Here is a 6058-nt window from a genome sequence, read left to right as displayed (position 1 = left end):
GCTCTGTTTGTTGTAGTTTTATGAGTAAAGAAAATAAAGTTGATCTTAAGAAAAACTTACCAAAAGAATTGTAAATCAAGAAACTAAGATAAAGTGTCATTTGCACAGCAGGGGTTAACTTGACCAGATGTTTATTACTGTGTTTTAAATTGAGGCAAAAGATATATTGCAGATTTATCAACGTGTATTAAGAAAATAGTTTGCTATAGATCACTTAGTATAAGATATATTGTCTTGTAAGGCTATTGCCGTTTCAAAAACTAAGTATGATATATCTGATCTCAATGCGAAGAGGCCGGAAAATACTTTAAAAGATGTAGAGAAATATGTGGTTAAAGTTGATACCTCTTAGTGGAACAATTTCGTTTGTAATTAGAAATATTTACTGGTTTATACATGTGTACTTATTGGTATTAAAAGTTGTTGTACTTGTGATTGCGTGTTAGTTCACCAATGGTTTCAATTTTTGCGTGGTTTATTTAATCTCATTGTTATTGTTGTCTCCATATGTTATTACCACATTAACTAATATTGTTCTAGCAACATGTGCGCAAGTTGGGAGATTTAGCTGTGGCTATACTTATGTCAAATTAGTTGCAAAAAACTTTTAGTTGATAAAACTGTCGTTTGCCCGTTAGTTTGTCAATGCGTGAAATGCAAGCATAACGTATCCATTCTCGCCACGGGGATGCCGGCAAACACAGAGACCATATATTATTAACAGAATTACAGCTATCGTTGGTTAATGATGTTGTCTCATATCGTGTGCAAATTTGCATACTTAGTTGTGTATATACTTGTGTCAAATGAGTTGGTAATAACTTATTATTGTTGATAATGTTGTTTGCCCGTTAGTTTGTCAATGCTTTTAATGCATGCATGACATATCCAGTCTCGCCACGGGGAGGCCGGCAAACGTAGAGACCATATATTTACAGTAAACTTATTTACACAGACGAGGAGTTTTGTTTTGGCAGGCCCTCTTGCCTACTGCCTTATCAATCAGAACGGGGAGTTTTATATATTTACATATTTACGGAAAACTTATTTACACCGACGAGGAGTTTTGTTTTGGCAGGCCCTCTAGCCTACTGCCTTATCAATCCGAACGGGGAGTTTTATATATTTACATATTTACGGAAAACTTATTTACACCGACGAGGAGTTTTGTTTTGGCAGGCCCTCTAGCCTACTGCCTTATCAATACGAACGGGGACTTTTATATATTTACATATTTACGGAAAACCTATTTACACCGACGAGGAGTTTTGTTTTGGCAGGCCCTCTAGCCTACTGCCTTATCAATCCGAACGGGGACTTTTATATATTTACATATTTACGGAAAACCTATTTACACCGACGAGGAGTTTTGTTTTGGCAGGCCCTCTAGCCTACTGCCAGTCTCAATCACGACGGGGAGTTTTGTTTCGGCAGGCCCCCTAGCCTACTTCCTAGTCAATCACGACGGGGAGTTTTGTTTAGGCAGGCCCCCTAGCCTACTGCCTAGTCAATCACGACGGGGAGTTTTGTTTGGGCAGGTCCCCTAGCCTACTGCCAGTGTCAATCAGGTTTACTAAAGAAGTTCGCTGTACACGATGTTCTTCGCGTAGGCAACTTCATCGCATACCCTATCTGGACGGACAAGGACCACGATGTCTTCTGGGCGTCGAACTCTACTTAACAGGACGTACAACTGGCCGTGGGTAAAACAGTCAATGCGAAGATCGACTCCGACAAGATCGATTGTCTGACCTTGGCTCTTGTGACCGGTCATCGAGTATGCCAGCATCAGAGGAAACTGACGTCGACGGACAAGTAACGGCGAACCTTCAACGATCGCGAACCTAAACATTATTCTAGGAATGCCGATAGGTTGCGCGTCGTGAGGGCGTCTGACGGTGACCAACCGGTTGGTTATAGCCGTCACAATGACCTTAGTGCCGTTAACGAGTCCGTCGGCGATGTTAAGATTCCTCATGATTAGACACACTGAACCGATCTTAAGTCGCAGTACGTGATCTGGAATACCCTTGCCTGTAGCCTGGTTTAGCAGAGGAACTTCGACGCCAAGATGATCATCGTTCTCAGTGTCCACAGAGTCGGCGCTTCTCAACTCATGAAGGCGACCGTCAACGGAGTCTAGGATGATGTCGTTGATTTCCTTGACATTCACATTCATGGTAGAGAGGATCGCGCGACGAGCACACTGATCGGGATCGCGGAGGACTTCAACAGGGAAGACTTTGGAGATTAGGGCTTGTAGAGAAGTAACGTAGTTTACTCCGGTCAGAGGAATAAGAGCGCCACTCTCTTTGCCCTCCCCGAAAGTTGTGGACGGAACAGTGCCGTTGCCTACTGCGAGAAGGAAGTCGGAGTAGTCAACGGAACTGCTCGTCCTGTGTGGTGTGGTCAGAGAGAAGATGCGGAACAGTCGCCACAGACGCGAGGCCCGAAGAGAAACGCACGCAACGGCAGCTGCCGTCCGTGCTTTTACAACAACGGGTGCGATCTGCCGGAAGTCCCCAGAGCACAGAAAGATCTTTCCTCCGAATGGCTCATCGCGGTTCATGAGATCTCGAAGTGAGCGGTCGAGGATCTCGAAGATGTAGCGATGGGCCATTGGGGTCTCGTCAAAGACGATGAGCTGTGCAGCTCTGATCAGTTCCGCGCGCTTGGATCCGTTGGTTATGTTCCACACGCCAGTTCCGTCGCCGAGATCGAGCGGAAGCCGAAACATGCTATGGGCTGTTGAGCCACCCGGCATATTCCCGGCAGCAATGCCCGAACTGGCGACGGCTAGTGCAACCTGCCGACCACTACGCACGTGTGCCAGTATGACACGAAGGAGGGATGTTTTTCCATATCCCCCGGGACCATCGAGGAAGATGACCCTCGAAGTTCGGCGGTCACCGGGGTTGTCGAGAAGGGAACGAACGTGTTGTAGAACGCGTCTCTGATCTCGTGAGAGCTTTGGTTCCCAATCCTCGACAATGGCCTGCTGTTGGTTCTCGCCATAGTCCAACAGCTCCCTTCCCAGTTCAGTCGTGTCATCCTGCACATCGGGGAGACCACATTCCACCAAAGATAATCCCTGTCGACGTAGACTTCGATCGATTTCAATTAAAGACAGTTTGTATGCTTTTTCTGGGTCAAGCGGGTTTCTTTCCAAGTGGTCCTCGCATAGTGTGTCGCGGAACGCGTCCCACAGAAGAGCTGCGGGAGCACCCATGTTGCAGAGGAGCACAAAGAATGAACGCAGCCTTGTAGCTACCATAAATCCAGAGGCTTCGCGCAGTGCTTCGCGGTGCTCATCTTCATCCTCCACCAAGCCGAGATGACGACAGACCTCCTGAAACGTGCGACATCCAGGACCACCTCGTGACAGGAGGTCAGAGTAGCCGCGGCAAGGCGTGGACATCAGGAGCATCCGCAGGTAGTACAGCTCACCACGATTGGGCGAGACCCAAAAAAGTCTGCATACCTTCTCTCCACGCTGGCGAGCAGTGATGAAGTGTTTTCCATCTGTATGTGTGTATAATTCTTCCGTGTTAGGTCGTTTCACGTGTAAAATGAATTTTTCAAAAAATGTTTGATATGTCATAGTGTCGAAGATGTTGTCAACAGGCCTGTTAAAGTACAGTAATAACTTGGAACTTGATCTACTAATTGCGTCTGTCAGATCACCGGGACGAAAATACACATGCTGCTTTCCCTCAAGATGAACGGGTAGACACTCGACCGACGGTTCTGACTTTGAGATTGAAAAGTCCAAGAGACGCCAGCAAGCGTCGCTTGCACCGACCATTCTCTTAGTCACATAGCTTTCTACCTCATCATCTTGTTGCCACAAAGGTGTAACTGTGACGTTTTGAAGGGATCCGCCCTTCATCAGGTATTTAAATAAGTACTTTATCACACGACGAGTAGACGCAAGTTCCAAGTTAATATGGGCCTCGTACTTCAGCAATAGTGTGGCGTTATAAGGTACGACCCATCCATCGTGAACAGCAACAGACCTGTTGCGTGACGTAATTTGATCAATATTACCATAGTCCCGTCTGTACTGTACAAAACCCCTTTCGTCTACGTGAGTGGTCTGGCATGAAGGCTTAGGATAAAACTTTGTACAGTGACCCTTTACAGCGTCCCAGCACAGGAAGTCGGTGCGATGATCAGTGCCACAAGGACCGTGGATCATGTGCTGCAACACCAACTTCCTGAGTTTTCCACCGGCTTCTTCTTCCGAGGGGATGTCTGCGCGGATTACAGAGTCGATTTCGTCTGCTTGTACTCGACCGTCTCCGTCAATCTTAAACACAATGTGGGCGTGAGGAAGGTCCCTCATTTGCATTTCGATGACGTAGACGATATAGCTCGTGCAGCCGAACATCGCCCCGCTCCGCAGATCTCGAAGAAGTTCTAGAAGTTTTATCTGGAAAACTCTGCAAGCCGTGCTAGGGTCACTGCGTCCACTGCCGTGGGGACACGCTCTCTTGTTCTCCTCCCAAGTCGCGCTATACGTAAAAGTAAGAAAGTACGTTGGTGAACCCAGACGTGATACGAGAGCCATCGCATTCTCGTAGTGTATCTTCATGTATCTGGGCCCACCAGTAAACGTACTTGGGAGGTAAATCTTTCCAGGCAGTGCCCCACCCTCGCCTTGGACTGTTTCGTCACGAGCGATGTCATCTCTAACCTGCCTTCCTGCCGGACCACTGCGTTGAGCGTCAAGTAGCTCGTTCAGTTGTCCTATCCGCATGGCATTTTGGGCTGAGGACTTTGTCTGTGAAAATCTTATAAAACGAAGTCTCTCCTCTTCAAACCTCGCAAACATCTCGACCTGCCAAGCTTGAGAAAGACGTCCAAGATAAGAAAAACGAGGATTGGAGAGCAAAAGACAACGAGCATAACAGTACTGGGAAAGCTTTTTCCCGTTATTGTCCAACATGCCAATATGCCAACCCAAATTGCCTTGCGGATAGAGCAGTGGGTACTGAAAGGGCTCCATCAAAGGACTGAAGAGGTCAATTGTTGATGGCCTACCAGCGCCCACCTTCCAAACAGTAAGTTTTCGGGGTTCAATAAATGTGTCTTCAGTACTAAGCACGGCGTGCACTTCAACGCCTCTTTGTCTGTCGCCAAGAGCAGGGCCATGAGTAGCTCGACTTGTTACCTGGAATTCCAAGTGAGCATTGACCGAGGGCTCATCACTCAACCGCCGAAATTCATGGACATAAGGGTTCAATGAATCCAAATAATTTTTAATGTCGTCAACTATGGTAGCATCAAGTGATCTACTCATGGCTATGTTCCTGCGTTCTTCTCCATCGTCTATATACAAGCGGCACCGGTTTACGAGTTGGACTTCACCGCCCTTAGTAATAAACCTTTGACCGGGGGCGTCCAAACTGTACACTTGGTGATACATCCTCCCTTCGATTTTGAAGAAGGAGAGGCCACTAGGATGCCGGTATCCGCCAGATATTTCGAGGGCACAGAGTGAAAAGAGATCGTTGTAGGCCCGCGCTCTGTCGAGGAAGCGCCGTTTAGAGTAGAATGGTGCATTGAGAGGTGGTAATTTGGTCACATTGTACGCTCCCTCGCCACAACACCATTTTCTTCTCTCCTCTTCTTCCTCAAACAGAGGTGCTTGGCAATGAGAGCAGATAAATACGTCATCATTCCAAAGGCAGGTTTTTTTCAGTTTGTAGGCGTTTATATTAAAAAGTAATAGACCTTTCCAATGAGCCATTGATCCGTGGGCAACGATGAGACGAGCAAGAGAATTTGGCAAGTGACGAAGTTCAGCTAGTTTAGGATTAATATGACGAAAACCTTGAAGTCTTTTGCGACGTGCGTCTGTATTTTGTGTGACATAGCGATGAACGGCTTCCCTGTGGACCTCAGGATGCTGTTGGTCATAACGGTGGACTGCATCCCTATGGACCTCAGGGTGAAGTTCGTCGAAGCGGCGAACGGCATCCCTGTGGACTTGAGGATGGTGTTGGCTGTAACGATGGACAGCCTTCCTGTGAACTTCGGGGTGTTGTTGAAGATA

Source organism: Homalodisca vitripennis, chromosome 3 (genome assembly GCF_021130785.1).
Source record: "Homalodisca vitripennis isolate AUS2020 chromosome 3, UT_GWSS_2.1, whole genome shotgun sequence".
NCBI classification, from domain to species: Eukaryota; Metazoa; Arthropoda; class Insecta; order Hemiptera; family Cicadellidae; genus Homalodisca; species Homalodisca vitripennis.
The sequence above is the reverse complement of the archived record's forward strand: the minus strand, read 5'-3'. Positions refer to the sequence as shown.